Genomic DNA, 18,148 nt, shown 5'->3' on the forward strand with positions numbered 1-18,148 from the left:
GCGAGGCCAGGGACAGAACCTGCATCCTCATGCATCCTAGTTGGTTTCATTAACCGCTTATAGCTTATAGCTTTTATGAACAAATTTTAGTTTAAATACTAACCCTCCAGAATACCCTATGAGGAAAACGAAGAAAGGGATTTTGACTAGTAGGATATTCTATAATTGCTGGACATCTATTTTTGATGCAAGTGTAGAAGTACATCAATCACTGCAAACAATAAGCCCATAAGTATTATCTCTTTTTCGGGGGCTGAGACATGGTCTTAGGGACTCAACTACATGGCTGGCAACTAAATAGAATACAATGATACTCTGTTAATTATTTTTTTCTTTGTTAACTAAATAGTAACATGTTCCATTTAGCCAGATTTCTTCCCCCACACTATTGTTCATTAATAATGGATAGGTAGACTGGTTATCCTAAAGACTGAAAAGGATTTAAAAATGCCTTTTAACTCACCAAACACCGTATATACTTTGCTTATATATTTAAGAATATCTTTAGACAAGGTATATTTTATATTCTCTGATTTCTTTAAATTGATCATACATGGATATTATGCATGGCTTCATCATTAGCCAGAAAATTCTTTTGTCTTAAATATCCTATGTCCTAAATATTCTAAATAAATAGAATGTTGAATATCCATGCATATAAATGACATGGCTTATTCTTTTCTTCATGCTAGCTGCACCTGGGATGAATGAAATTCCTAGGCCAGGGATCAAACCCATGCCAGAGCAGTGACAAGACTGGATCCTTAACCCACCACACCACAAGGGAACTCCAAGGCATGCTTTATTCTGATGTATTTTGCCATAAGAAGAATAATCAATAATAGAATATTACCCACTTCTCTACTCTCTGCTAATCAAACTATTATAATTTTTGTAATGTTCAAAACATGAAAGTTGCTGAAAGAATCAATATCAGTGGAATACACTGAGTGAAATCTTTTTACTTTTGTTATTATAATTATATAAGATTCACCATATCAGACATGAGAAATATTTGGTAAATTTCTGGGGTGGGCACTCTGCATCTGTAGTGTCTTTAGACAACCAAATTAGAGTATGCAGAGAGAATTCTCTGCTTAAATATATAATTTGAAGAAATCAGTCTTCACAAAGCTATTGATTGTTCTTTGTCAAGATGATATTTACTCTTCCAATTAAACAAAACATTTACTTTTGAGGTGGTAGAAGTTCTAAAAATAATACATTCCAAATCTTTCATTTTAAGAGTTGCAGATACAGAGTTATAAAGAGGTCAAGATATTTGATCCTGGGAAAGTGCCAAGACTTGAGTCTTAATCTCTAACTTCCAGCTCAATGATTATTCCAACAGTATATGGAAATAACAGTATAAAACAAAGGCACATAAAATAGAGAACAAATTCACTAGAAGAACTGAAGAAAATTTGGGGAAACAGTATGGGAGAAATTTATCGGGCACTTAAAGAACATGTTTCTTTTTTAAAAGATTTTTACTTTTTCCATTATAGTTGATTTACAATGTTCTGTCAATTTCTGCCTTACAGCAAAGTGACAAGTCAGTTATATATATCACAAATTATATATATATAAAATTCTTTTTCTCACATTATCCTCCATCATATTCCATCACAAGTGACTAAATATATAGTTCTCTGTGCTATATATAGCAGGATATCATTGCTTATCCACCCCAAATGCAACAGTTTGCATCTACTAACCCCAAAGTCCCAGTCCATCCCACTCCCTCACCCTGTCCTTTGGCAACTACAAGTCTGTTCTCCGTGACTTTTTTTCTTTTCTATAGATAGGTTCCTTTGTGCTATATATTAGATTCCAGATACAACTGATACCTCACACCAGTCAGAATAGCCATCATTAAGAAATCAAAAAATAAAGGCTAGAGAGTGTGTAGAGAAAAGGGTACCCTCCTTCCCTGTTGGTGGGAATGTAAGCTGGTAAAACTACTATGGAAAAGTGTGGAGGTACCTCAGCAAACTAAATATAGAACTACCATATGACACAGCAATCCCACTCCTGGGCATATATCCAAACACAACTTTCCTTGAAAAAGACACATGCACCCATATATTCACTGCAGCACTATTTTACAACAGCCAAGACATGGAAACAACCTAAATGTCCATTGACAGATGAATGGATTAAAAACATGTGGTAAATATACACAGTGGAAGACTACTCAGCCATAAGAAAGAACAAAATAATGCCATTTGCAGCAACATGGATGGAACTAGAGACTCTCATACTTTTTCCTTTTAATTCCTTTAAAAGGATTGTAAAAGGCAGATGCTGCTTTTATTTCAAACTATTTTCCTCACTCATATTTTCAAGTTGTGAAATATAAGGATTTCCAATGAGAACATCCTTTATGATTCAAGGCCTACTAATATAAATTATGCCAAACACCATTAATTCCATTAAAAAAAATCCCCAAGATAAAATAATAATATCCCCATTTACAACTGAAGAAATCAAATAGTCTAATGACATTCTCTTAATCAATGACAGATTCAGTATATTAACCTAAAATTCTTCAAAGATGTCTTTAACTATCTTGTTTTTTCCAGGTTTACTGAGGTATAATTGCCATGCAACATATAATTTTAAAGTGTATAACATAAAGATTTGAAACATTTTGTCTTTAATTATTTTGTTTAACATTTTAAAAAGACATTGCTCTCTGCATTTTTTCCTTCTTGTTTTGTTGAGATATAATTGGAGTAGAACACTGTATAAATTTAAGGTATGCAGCATAATTATTTAACCTACATATGTCACATGATGATTATCACAGTAAGTTTAGTGCACTTCCATCATCTAATATAGATACAAAACTAAAGAAATTTATAAAAAGTGATCAGAACTCTTAGGATTTGCTCTTGCAATAACTTTCATACATAACATACAGAAATGCTAATTATATTTATCATGTTGTACATTACATTTCTAATACAAATTTACCTTGTAACTGGAAATTTGTAGTATCTTTTAACTGCTTTCATCCAACTCCTCCTTTCCACCCAACACCCAAATCCAATCTCTTTTTCTGAGTTTGTTTGCATATTTGTGGTTTTTTTGAAATATAATTGATGTAAAATACTGTTAGTTCCTGTTACATAACATGGTGAATTTTTCCTGTACATTTTAAAAATGATCATATAAATCTAGTTATGATAGATATGTCACTATAAAGATATACTTAGTTATTGACTATAGTTCCCCCACTTTATTTCATACTCATGACTCAATTATTTTGCAACTGGAAGTTTGTACCTCTAAATTTTCCTCGCTTATTTTATTCCTCTCCCCACCTTACTCTCCTCTGTTAAAAACCTGCCTGTTCTCTGCATCTATATCTCTGTTTTTGTTTTGTTATGTTTGTTCATTTGTTTTGTTTTTTAGATTCTGCATATAAGTGAAATCATACAGGGTTTTCCTTTCTCTGACTTATTTCACATAGCATAATATCCTCTAGGTCCATCTATGTTGTGGCAAGCGGCAAGATTTAATTATTTTCTATGGCTGCTTCCATGTTTTAGCTATTGCAACTAATGTGGCAATGAACATAGGGGTGCATATCTTTTTTAACTAGTGTCTTTGTTTTATACAGATAAATACCCAGGGGTAGAATTATGTTTTTTGAGTAAGCTGTACTCAGTTTTCCATAGTGACTATACAAATTTACATTCCCACCAACAATTCATGAGCATTCTCTTTTCTCCACATCCTTGCCAACACTTTTTTTTTTTTTTTTTAGAATTAATAGCTTTTCTGACAGGTATGAGATGATATCTCATTGTAGTTTTGATTTTCATTTCCATGGTTTTTAGTGATGGGGAGTATCTTTTCACGTGCCTGTTGGCCATTTGTATGCTTCTTTGGAAAAATGTCTATTCAGATCCTGTGCCCATTTTTTAAATGTGTTCTTCATTTTCCCATTGATCAGATGAGAAAAAAATAAAATAAAAGGAATCCAAAATGTAAATGAAGTAGTAAAACAGTCACTGTTTGCAGGTGATATGATAATACACATAAAAAATCCTTAGGACATCACAAAAAAAACTACAGAGCTTATCAATGAATTAGGTAAAGTTGCAGGATACAAAATTAATATGCAGAAATCTGTTGCATTTCTAACAACAAACTAGAAGAAAGAGCTATAAAGAAAATAATCCCATTTACAATCATATAAAAAAGAAAATTCCTAGGAATAACTCTAAGGAGGTAAAAGGCCTATACTTGAAAAACTATGAGACACAGATGAAAGAAATTGAAGATGGCACAGACAGATGGAAAGATATACCATGTTCATGGACTGGGAGAATTAAGATTGTTAAAATGATCATACTACCCAAGTAATCTACAGATTCAATGCAATACCTATTAAAAACACCAATGGTGTGAAAATCACTTTGATGTACAGAAGAAATTATCACAAACTTGTAAATTAACTATATGTCAATAAAACTTAAAAAAATCAAATAAATAGAACAAATAATCTAAAAATGTGTGTGGAACACAAAACTCCCAGAATAGCCAAAACAATCTTAAGAAAGAAGAACAAAACTGAAGACATAATGTTTCCTGATTTCAAACTATACTACAAAGCTACAGCTATAAAACAGTATGGTACTGGCACAAAAACTGACAAAAATATCAACTGGACAGAATAGAGAGCCGAGAAATAAATCCATACTTACATGGGCAATCAATCAAGACAAGCAAAATAAGAATATAAATGCATGAAAGACATAAATGGTATTGGGAAACCTGGACAGCTACATGCAAAATAAACAAACTAGACTACTGTCTCACAACATGCACAAAAGTAAATTCAAAATGGGTTAAAGACAAATGTAAGACCTGAAACCATGAAACTTTTGAAGAAAGCATAAGCAGTACTCTCTTTTACATTGGTCTTAGTAATGTATTTTTTCAGTATGTCTCCCCAGGCAAGGGAAACAAAAGCAAAAATAAATAAATGAGACCACATCAAACTAAAAAGTGTACAGCAAAGAAAACTTTAAACAAAATGAAAAAAGCAACCTACTGAATGAGAAGATATTGGCAAATGATGTATCTTATAAGGGGTTAATATCCAAAATATCTAAAGAACTCTTACAATTCAACAACAACAACAACAAAAAAAAACAGAAAAAAAAATCCCTGCTTTTTATTTATTTATTTTTTCATGGGCTGCACCTGTGGCATATGGAAGTTCCCAGGCTAGGGGATGAATCAGAGCTGCAGCTGCCAGCCTATCCCACAGCCACAGCAATGCTGGATCTGAGCTGTATTTGCAAACTTCATCTCAGCTCATAGAAACACTGGATCCTTAACCCACTAAGCAAGGCCAGGGATCAAACCCACATCCTCATGGAAACTAGTTGGATTTCTTTCCACTGAGCCACGACAGGAACTCCCTAATCCCTGCATTTTAAAATATTATCCCTGTTCCCATGATTTTTATACCTAGGCTCATTCATGAGTCATCACAGGAATATAAGATTTCTATAATCAATAGATGAATTTGTCTTTGCAATTGCACATTTAAGTCTTAGATATATTTGAGCAGGCCTAAGTATTTGGATGTATTCAAATGTGCCTTTTCAACTTCAGTTAGTGGAAACTCCACCCTTCCAATTTCTCAGGCAAAAAAAATGTACAATTGTCTTTATTATTTTTACCACACACATCCATTCCATCAGGAAATTCTCTTGACAATACCCTCAACTGCATCCAGCACTCAATCACTTTTTATCTCTTTCACTGGTATGACTGTAATACTATACAGCATCATTTCTTACCTGGGTCATTCCAACTATCTCACCTCTTAACTGGTCTCCCTGCTTCAGATCTTACTCACATTTGATCTATTTCTAAAATAGCCCCTAGAGTTTCCTTTTAAAATATGAGTCAAATCATCTCTCCTCACTTTATTCCCTCTGTATCTATCTATCTCACATAGAATAAAAACTACAAAACCTTAACACAGCCTACAAAGATACACATTAGCTGCACCCCCATACATGCGCAAAAGACAGACATTCACACGCTTCTATTAAATCCCACCTTCCTCTTTTAATCTCCTGCTCCATTTACTATGACCTCCTTATTTTTTCTTGTACTTACCAGAAGCATATTTCTGTATCAGGATCTTTATTACACATTTGCCTAGAACTCTTCAACTGCATATATTGCTGGGCCCTTCATCTTCTTCAGGTCTCTAGAAATACCAGCTTGTCAGTATGGTTTTCTTTAAATACCGTATTTAACTTTGAAATATATTGTTTAACCTTGGGTCTTCAAGAATATTGCTTCATGAATTATCTGCATTGAATGACTAACTTATTAAGTTCCTAAGACTTTGCAGAATGATGCATTTGTCAAATAAAACCAAAATTTCATAGAAATGTAAAATGGCTATAAAATCTTCTAACCACTCACTCTCACTTTCTGTACTTATTTCATCATGGACTAGTGCCACAAACGACTGTCTCACAAATTTCTATGTACATGTTAGCTGGGGCTCACATAAAATTTCAGATTGTATGTTAGTAGACAGAAGGTGAGGCAGAGATTCTGCATTTCTACAAGTTCCTAGGTTGATGCTGTGTCTTATTCATACTGGGAGTAGGAATTCCTGCAAAGTAAAGCCTGCAGCAATGATTAAAATGTCAACACTTTATTTGGGAGTTCTAAGCCTTTAGCTGGTACCTGTCTTACACATGCATGGCTCAGAGACAACCAGAAATCTGAACAGAGTTTATACACAGAAATCAGGCTCCATGTCCTTGGCTTCCGTATTTCCAAGATCCCTACCCACTTTCCAGCATCTATGTGACAGTGATTTTCTATCAGAGATTTAGCCATCTTATTTCTGCCCACTGCCTAGTTTTTGTTCAGTCTCAAATGCCTCCAGGTCTTTTTTTTTTTTTTTTTTTTTCAATTTGTTCAGAACTTATCATAGTTATCAATGGGAGGTTTGGTCTAGTAGGAGTTTAATCCATCATCTTGTAAGTTAAATCTATAGCTAAAAAATGTTAGTGAAAAATTTAATAAATTTAGAAAGTCTCCAAACAAAACAAAGTAAATAAAAAGAAGTTTTACATTAAAGGGATAGAGTACGCCGGTTCAGTTAAGAGAGTGTGAGTTTTACTGATAAAAAAAAAAAAAATGAAGAGAACATATAACAGTATGTCCAAGGGGACAGCATATACAATATATGAAGAAAAAAATAACTGCAAGTGTTGATCATCATATTTTAAGTACGAATTTGACGTTTAAATATGTCAAGTGTGCTCTAAAACTTAGTTTTGAATACTGGGTATTTTTATATTTTTTAAAGTGCACTTGACCCTTGTTTTGGGATGCAGGTTATTTATTTGGAAGCGTTATAATCTTTTCAGGGCCTACTTTTAGTCCTTGGATAGGCAGGGCAAGATAAATTTTTAATCTGGGGTTATTTTTTGTCCACTAATGATGAAGTAGACTTCTGAGTGCTCTATTCAATACTCCATGTAGTCATCACAATTTTTTTCAACCCTTGCTGTAGGAATATAGAGTCTTTCCAGCCCTGTGAGCTCTGATGAGTGTTTCACCCTCTCCTTTCTGATGTATCCTCTATCATACTTCTTCCCCTGACTTGAGCACACACATTCACTGGTATGGGTTGATGAATACTCACCTGAGGTCTAAAAGAAGATGCTCTGTAGATCTGCTGACTTTCTGTGCAACTTTCCCATCTCCATGAAGTTCTCTCTTCTCACAGTTCACAGGGGTTTGCCCTGTAAACTCTGAACACCTGGTCACTTGAAAAATCTCACTTCTATGTCCTCATTCAAGAAGATTTAACGGGTTTTGTTTGGATTACCCTTCCAGTTCTGTGGACTGGAAACTCTCAAGACACTGAACAAGAAATTGTAGGACACAACTTGTTTGTTTTTATTCTTTCACAGCCATTGTCTGTGTTGCCTATTATCCAATGATGGAAACTATTTTTTTTTCATATTTCTTGTTCATTTGTTGATATATTGAAGGTAGGAAACTAAATCCAGTTCTTGTTACTTCACCATGGCTTGAAAAAGAAGTCTGAAACTGTGATCAAATTTAAACTTGTAATGAAATGGATGTTGAAAGTCAATAGATTGCTAAAGCTTATCCATCACTTTTTATTTTCCATCAACTAAAATGAAAATATTACATGTGCTAAACAAACTGATTCCTTTAACTGAAGGGAGGTCTTCAACCTCAGACACCTAACAGGGAAGGAATTTTAACTGCGGTTTGAGTGGAAGGTAAATATTCTTAGCTCAGGAGTTCCTTTCGTGGCTAAGTGGTAATGAACCCAACTAGTATCCATGAGGGTGTGGGTTCAATCCCTGGCCTTGTTCAGTGGGTTAAGGATCCATCATTGCCATGAAGTGTGGTGTAGGTTGCAGACATGGCCAGATCCTGGTAGCTGCAGCTCCAATTCTACCCCTGTCCTGAGATCTTCCATATGTTGCAGGTGCAGCCTTAAAAGATAGAAAATATATATATATTCTTGGCTCAAATCTATAAGATAGAGTCTACAAATTCCCTGGGGCATCTCTACCAATTGGAGAATATGAATCAAATTATTTTTTACTTTGATAGAAAATGTATAGACACAGCGAGGATCTGTAACATTTATTGTGTTAGTGGAGTTGTTAGTGGAGACATTTTACCCTCAACTATTTATTATAATACTAGCCTGCTAACATATCTCCCAAATTAAAACTGCCTTCTCTATTAATCCAGTCTCTGGACAGCCACCGAAGCATTTTATGCTTTCAGGCAGCTGCCAAATGCTTTTTTTCTTTGTTTCTTCTTTCTGTATTATTTTAGGTGGAGTAAATCATATTTTATTACCTCTGCTGAAAACCATTCAGGACCATCTTATCTCACCTAAAATAAATCCCACCCTATTAACAAGATCAGTATCCTGCTTTTTTTTTTTTTTGCCTGCTTATTTCAATTATTTTTTTATCTTCTTTCAAAGTAACTGAGTAACATTTATAATTCCGCTATGTCTCCTTGTTTGATTATTAACTATACTTGTCAGTTATAAATTTATAATTGCTTTCCATTTATAGTATACATCATTTATTACTACCTCTCTTTAAGTAATATTGTACTACTTCAGGTAGAATTAAGAATTTGATTGCACTATATTTCTCTGTTACTTTTTCCAGTTTTTGTAGTATTTTTAAAGGGAATTCTTTCAGAAAGAGGGAACATTATTCCAGATAAAAATCTGAATCTACATAAGAAAACAGAGAGCACTGGAAATGCTAACTATGAGGGTAAATTTTAAAAAGTATTTTTAAAGATAATTAGTTGTTTAATACTAAAATGATAAGAGTATCCTGACACTCTTATTCACTCTACTTTGTATACATGTTAGCCTACATTGAAACACACCAAGAATTTCCTACTTTAGGCTTAGCTAGTCTGTTTCTTGTGCCTAGAGACACAAGAAACATCCGTATTCTATACCTAAGCACTTGCTTATATTTGCTCTGGCTCATCCTTTTTGTTTACAAAGTCTCAGCCTAACTCTCATTTCCCTATATAAACCTTTTCAATTCATTTAATTTAACCGATATTCCATTCGGTATACTTTATTGCTCTAGTGTCTTCAGTCTTACTTCCCACAATTTGTAATGTTGCATTTGGCTCTACACTGTGTGTGTGTGTGTGTGTGTGTGTGTGTGTGTGTGTGTGTGTGTGTGTGTCTACACCTGCAACATGCAGAAGTTCCTGGGCCAAGAATCAAACTCGCGTCACAACAGTGACCAAAGCCACTGCAGTGACAACACAGGATACTTAACACATTGTGCCACAAGGGAACTCCTACACTTACTTTTTAATACATCCTTCTACTAGTCGTATAAGTTCCATCAGAGTAGGAAACATGTTTATATTGCCATCTTTCCAGAATCTAAATGATATTTGTGAAGTACTCATTGAATAACTATAGAAACTATGTAGCATGTTCATAGAAAACATTTACTTGTAAGTTTGTTTTCCTATTAAGACAGTTTTATAAAAGTCCTGGAAAATAATGTTTTTACCTACTCTACATCATGCTATGAGTCATGTGAGGTTATTTAATTCTCCTTACTTTGTGTTGGGTTCTGTCTACATAATAAGCATTACAAAACAAGCCAGTGCTTTTTATTTTTAGCATGCTTTCAGAACCTAGAAGAAAAGTTATCATATCATTTTTTAAAATCTCTTGAGCTTCTCTGAAGTGACCCTGTCAATATCTCTCAGTGTTTCAGCACTTAAAGTTGTTTCTTGGTTTGTTGCTAAAGGAACTACCGCAGGGATTTATACTGGCAACTTCCTTAAAAAAGATACAGAACGTTTTTAAAAATAAGGTGTACCTTGGAGCAATTCAAATCATCGTGTCACTTGTGATGAAAAGGCTATGTACTGATATGTCATTACAAGTATTCTCAGGGCTGATAATTGGTAAGGTTTGACATTCAACTGACTAGTTAACCTCCTCAAGGGGATGTCCACAGACATCACAACCACATCAGCACAAGTGACATGGCTTTTCAGTCAATGGTTGCACATGCTTGTATACACACAACATAAAACCAGTAGCATAGAAAGAGATGAATAGAATTATTAGCAAGATATATAATGAAAAGGCAAATCCTAAGTCTCTTTTTCTCTAAATAAATTGTTGTTCTATAGTCATTATTTTTACTTGTATATATTTGCGTATAGGCTACTCACACACACAGGCAGACACATGTTCAATTTTTTTATTTCCTAAAGCAACTGGCTTTGGAATTGTAACAATAGATTACGAAGAATCTCAATGGGATTGTTTGAATTCAGCTATCAGGCACCCAAATTAGCCTATATTTAGAGACTTTCCCAATGATATAATGGTCTGTATAAGGAGAATAAAAAATGTTTAATCTTTTTTGTTGACCAGCACTTGATATTAAATTATTTTTACATGTATAGATTGAATGCAAAGTTTCTTCAAGCTAGAGTTTATTTCCACTTCAGAATGTTTTATTTCATCCATTACATAGTCATGGCTCTCTCAAAAGGAATTTATGTATTTATTAAAAGGAAACAATTTAAATTATGTTCAAATTGGTAAAACAGTAAAATGTCTGGAAAATATATTTTGAATAAATAAATAAATTCATACATTATTAGTAAGATTAAACACATGGCAAAATCTAGGATTAAATGTAGACTTTCGTAGAGGAGCAAAAGTCAGAACTTTCTAAAAAGTCTGAGTTTAAAAGTTAGAATTTCTGAACATGGTGTTATATAAAAAATATATGCTGTTTAGTGATAGAGTCCAGTGTTCAAAATTCTTTGTTTCTCTTGGTTTCTAAGATTGGAAACAATAACTGAATTCCTCTGAGTTCCTGATCTATTAAATTAGGCTGATTATGTTACTCATAATGGGAATTTGTAAAGATTTTAACTTTCTCTAATTGGTGCTACAGTATGATAACCAGTATTACTACTGATGCTAATTCATTATTATCATTCACTGTATCCAATTTCCTAAGAGGTCTGAATGTAGATAAACATGAAGAAAAGTGCTAGGCACAACTTCAAGGATGAAAAAATATAATAATAAAAATTTTCAGATTGTTTTATTGTATGGGATGAGTGATACTGATTTACATTTTATTTGTTTAGTCTAGCGAGTATTTAAAAATCATGAAAACCTACAACCACTGTGGAAAACAGTATGGAGGTTACCTCAGAAAATTAAATATAGAACTACCATATGATCCAGCAATCCCACTCCTGGGCATATATCTGGACAAAACTTTCATTGAAAAAGACACATGTACCCCTTGTTCATTTCAGCACTATGACAGAAACAATCTAAATGTCCATTGACAGATGAATAGATTAAGAAAATGTGGTACATATGCCCAATGGAAAATTACTCAGCCATAAAAAAAGAACAAAATAATGCCATTTGCAGCAGCATGGATGGGACTAGACACTTTCATACTAAGTGAAGTAAGTCAGAAAGATAAAGACAAATACCATATGATATCACTTATATCTGGAATGTAATATATGGCAAAAGGAACCTATCTACAGAGAAGAAACAAACTCATGGACATTGAGAACAGACTTGTGGTTGCCAAGGAGGAGGGAGAGGGAGTGGGAGTGGGATGACTGGAAGATTGGGGTTAGCAGATGCAAATGACCACATTTGGAGTGGATAAGCAATGAGATCCTGCTGTATAGCACAGGGAACTATATCTAATCACTTGTGGATGGAATGTGATAGAGGATAATGTGAGAAGAAGACATATATTTTTTATATATATATATATATATAAATAACATGTTCACTTTGCTGTATAGCAGAAATTGACAGAACATTGTAAATCAACTACAATAAAATTAAAAAAATAAAAAAATAAAAATCATGGAAATCACTAAGAGAATATAAATAGAAAGCATAACCTAAAATACAAAAGGGAAATTGAATTAAAGAAATTATTGTATAAAAAAAACACAGTACAAGAAGAAATAACATTTAGATAAATCCAAAATGCTTATATAATGAACAATGGAAATCCAATACAATGGTATGATAGAATAATTTTTCAGAGCTTGCATTGTTTTTTTAGAACACATTTCATTTTTCTGGCTCTGATTACCTAGTTTCCCTTGAGGGCAGGAGAAATTTTACTTTTCTACAGCACATCTGTTGCACTTAAGAAACATGGTGTTTATATAAATTCTAATAGACTGTAAGATAAAATATTAGCATTTATGTCCAAGAATAGAATGACAGTAAAGTTTAAATTAATAGTCTAATTCAGTATAACTGACTAGTTCAAATGTTGCCAGATTATGGAAAATATTGTTAAGAACATTTATTTTGCACTACAGCAATTAGGAGACATTGTATGAGCCCTAGTTCTCTGGAGAAACAGAACCATTAAGATATGTGTATATAGAGAAAGAGATTTGCTCTAAAGAATTAGTTTATGTGACTTTGGTGGCTGGCAAGTTCAACTCAAGACTTATGAGTGCCAACAGTATAGCTCTATTACAAAGAACAACACCCTAAGGTCCAGGGGAGTCAATGGTGGTGTTATCCAAACACAATCTGCTGGAGAATTTTTTTTGTAACACGGAAAAAAGTTGATCTTTTTCTTCTATTCTAACCCTCAATTGATAGGATATGGCCCACCCACACTATGGAGAGCAATATTCTTTCCTTTAATTAAAATGTTAATCCCACCCAAAACTCCTTCACAGAAACACCCAGAAAAATATTTGACCAAATACATGAGCAACCTATGCTTGGTCATGATGACACATAAAACTAACCACCAGGGAGGTCCAGGGAAAAAAGAAAAAAAAAATGAAGAATGTGTGTGGAAATGAACTAGTGTGATGTAACATTAGAAAGGATTAATGTGACTCCAGTATAAGGTTTATTCTAGGAACAATATGGTGACCTTGAAGAATTCCTAACTCTGAAAGTATGAGTTGAAAGACACTGTGCTCTTCTCACCAGATCCCTGTTAAAATGATATTGTTTTGATTTGTCTAACTAAAAAAATATCGAACAGTTTCCTACATACATTGTTTTCACACTACCATTTCTGACTTTCCAATTTAAAAACTCTTGATATATTGAGTTTCTTGAACTCTAAAATTTCCCATTTGAAAAATCACCCCTAGTCAATGTGCATTAGGTTTCTAGGCATTTTATATCCATTGCCATTCAGCAATACAGTCAGATATCTTTGTGCCATCTTTAAAAATGAGGAAATATATGATAACTAACTTACCCAAGGCCATACAACTTTAGAGTCTATCTGAGTCTAAATTAGATAAACATATTAAATTATATAGGAAAAGAAAAAAGTATCCTGACATTTTTCTATTTCATATTTGACCTGGAAGAATGAAGATGAAAGCATAAATGACTTTTGAGAATTTCCTAGGAATACCTATTTAACAAGAGATGAATTAAGGCAAAGAAACAAATGATCAGCATTTAATATAAGTAGCAGGGGACTATTTTAATGTTAATCTAGAAAAGATGTTAATAACCAACGTGAAATAGCTCTCAATAAGTTTTAGATTCATAACCAATGTCTTGAAAATGGGAAAAATAACACATGAAAAAATAAATATTTTCTTAAGAGCTGAAAAGTGAAGTTGCTATAATTAGACTCTGAATTGAGGACTGGACATAATATGGTGGAAAGACTAGAGTCAATTATCAGTTCATGGGGTGAGCACTAGGGCTGGTCATGGAGTTTCCTGGTGGCTCAAGGAGTTAAGGATCTGACACTGTCACTACTATTGCTCAGGTTTGATCACTGGCCCCAGAACTTCCACATACTAAGGGAGTGGCCAAAAAAAAAAAAGAACAAGGAGGGCTGGTCAAAAAGCACAGATGTATAGCCTATACAAATATCAGCAGATATACTTAGCATCAAGTCAATATTAACAGAATTAATAACTGGGTAAACACAAACAGGAATGAAACCACCATAGTGTCAAAGTATCAAAAGATCTGCACTGAAAAATTCAAAGCTGGCAATACTTCTGGTTTCCAGTTCTGCATGAAAGTGTTTAAAAACTCTTCCTTCATATCTATTCTTCACTTTTATCCCAAGAAACTATGGGATATTTTATAATATATTGCAGTTCCTCTGCTAAAAATCTATCAATTATCTTCTAATCAAAGTCCTTTTTATCTCTGAGAACCAAGCTCAAATGTAACCTCATCTCTAGGAAATTTTCTCTATGCATGTCTCTTTGCCTTTTTCTGAAAAGTCTTTTTTAAAAAAATTATTTTTAAGTTCTCTAGGTTTGGTGGTATAGAGGAACTTAACTTCTCTAAGTCAAAGCTCATTTACCAGTTAAAAAAAAAAAATTAAGGAAACTTACTGTTTCTGGTCCCACATATAAAGAGCTTGGAAGTTGTCATTCTGTTCTAAAGACAACTCAAAAATGGAATAGACTGAAAAATTAATAATTCTTTTTATAGCTGTAAGAGAGGGGAGAACACTGGGCAGACCACTGTCCCCAAGATTGGAGAGAAAGACAGGTAAATACAAGGAGTCATGGCTTACTGGAGGAGAGACTCAAGAGGGGAAACACGGTGGTGCCAGGATAGGAAAACCTGAACTATAATTCATGAATTGCTGAAGAATCATTGTAGACAATTCTGACAGTTAAAAACTCTAGAGGGAACCCAGTCAGTCTTACAGAGGACCCCACAATATTGAGAGATTTTTTTTCCTACAGGACCTTGACCAGATTCCCCCAGTAAATTGTGAGGAAAAACTCCTCTTCAGCAGGAAGAAAGGAAAATAAATCATCAGAGTACATCAGTTCTTAACAAGGCCTGGCCCTCAGGGGAAACCAGTTAATCAGAGCCTAACAATCTAGAATATCATCAAGACTTAACTGATCTGGGGGAAGGGTAACAACCAACTCCAGCCACTATAGTCATTCCATCTCACTTCTTAAGAGGGGAGAAAAACACTGAGAAATACTGGCAAAGTTCACAGCCCAGAGGCATAGACTCACTGAAAGACAGAGATCTAATTGCAGAACTTAACACTTCCCTTCCCCCTTTACTGTATTACTAAAGGCCTATTTAGATAAGTTCCTTTTACCAAGTATATCACCTCCAGCTATCAAGAAAAAAATTAGAATGCATACCAAAGGCAAAAATCACAATTTGAAGATACAGAGCAATCATCAGAGCCAGACATGGCAGAAATGTTTGAATTATCAGATAGGGAATTTGAAACAGTATGATTACTACTCCAAGGCACTAAGGGGTAAAGTAGATAGCATGCAAGAACAAATGGGCAGTGTGAGAGGAGAGTGAAAAATTCTAAGGGAAAAACAAAAGGAAATGCTAGAGATCAAAAACACTGTAAAAGAAACGAAGAGTGCCTTTGATATGCTCATTAGTAGACTGGATATGGCTGAAGAAAGAATCTCAAATATCTTGAGGATATGACAATAGAAACTTCCCAAACTGAAAAGCAAAGAGAAAAAGAAACTGGAAAGAAAAAAAAAAAACAAAACAAAACAGAATAGATTATCCAAGAATTGTGGGACAACTACAAAAGGTATAATATACATGTAATGGGAATGCCAAAAGGAGAAGAAAGAGAAAGGAAAAAATATATAAAACAATACTAACCAAAAATTTCCCCAAATCAAAGTCCGACACCAAACCACAGACAAAAGAAGCTCAGAGAACACAAAGCAGGACAAAAGCACACCCCCCTCAAAAAAACCCTACACATATGCGTATCACTTGCAAATTTTAAAAACTCGAACATTAAAAAAATCCTAGAACACACTAAGGGAAAAATACTTCATTTTATTTTATTCTATTTCTTTTTAGGCCCTCACCAGTAGCATATGGAAGTTCCTAGGCTAGGGGTCCAATTGGAGCTGCCGACCTACACTGCAGCTCACAGCAATGCTGGATCCTTAACCCACTGAGCAAGGCTGGCTGGATACCAGTCAGGTTCGTTACTGCAGAACCACAACGGGAACTGGAAAGATACTTTAACCATAAAGGGACAAAGACTAAGAGCAAGACTGACTTCTCAGAAACCAGGCAAGTAAGAAGAGACTGAAATAAAATATTTAAAGTGTTGAGGATAGACCCCCACTAAACTAGAATTCTATAATCTGAGAAATGAACTTTAAAAAGTGAAGTAGAAATAAAGTCTTTCTCAGACAAACAAAAATTGAGGAAATTTGTTACCCATAACCTATCTTGCAAAAAATATTAAAATAAGTTCTATAGAGAGGAGGAAAATAATATAGGTCAGGAATGTGAATTTACATAAAGTAAGGAAGAGTATCAAAGAAGGACTAAGTGAAGGTAATAACAAAAACTTGTATTTCTAGGATTCTTAACTGAACTAAGAGTTAATGCTTTGTTCAAAATAATACCAAAAATATTGATGTTTATATATGTATATACATATATGTATAGGTATACATATATATTATATATGTATACCTATATACCTATATATATATTATATATATGTATGTATATATGTACATATATTGTATATATGTACATATATACAAATATGTACATATATTATATATATGTATACCTATATACCTATATATATATATAGGTGTATATATATATTATATACATATACATACATATATATAATATATATGTGTATAATATATATATAATATATATGTATATATATGTATAATATATATGTATATACGTAATATATATATAGATATATATAGATATATGTAGATATATGTATATACGTAATATATATAGATGTATATGTATATATATGTATATATATACATATATATACACATATATATTATATATATGTATGTATGTATATGTATATGTGTATAATATATATAATATATATGTATATATATGTATAATATATGTATTACGTATATTATATATAGATATATATGATATATAGAGATATATGTACGTAATATATATATATATATGTATATATATACATATATATACACATATATTATATATATGTATGTATATGTATATGTATATGTATATATATAATATGTATATACATATTATATATATATGTATGTATATATATACATATATATATATACATATATATGTATATACATATATACATAGATACATATATATATATATAGATGATATTACATATATTATAGAGATTAATATATATATATATACATAATACATATACATATATATATTATATATATATGTGTATATACATATATATTATATATATGTATACCTATATACCTATATATATATATAAAATATATATGTATGTATATATATGTACATATTGTATATATGTACATATATACAATATATGTACATATGTAATATATATATGTATACCTATATACCTATATATATATTATATATATGTATGTATATACATATATGTATAGGTATACATATATATTATATATATAGGCCTATGTATGTTTCCATATAAGTGAAATGAATGACAGTAATAAAAATAATGCAAGATATGGGAGGGATAAATTAGAATTCTTTTGTTATTATAAGGAACACTAT

The sequence above is a fragment of the Phacochoerus africanus genome, chromosome 10 (assembly GCF_016906955.1).
Source record: "Phacochoerus africanus isolate WHEZ1 chromosome 10, ROS_Pafr_v1, whole genome shotgun sequence".
Classification (NCBI taxonomy): domain Eukaryota; kingdom Metazoa; phylum Chordata; class Mammalia; order Artiodactyla; family Suidae; genus Phacochoerus; species Phacochoerus africanus.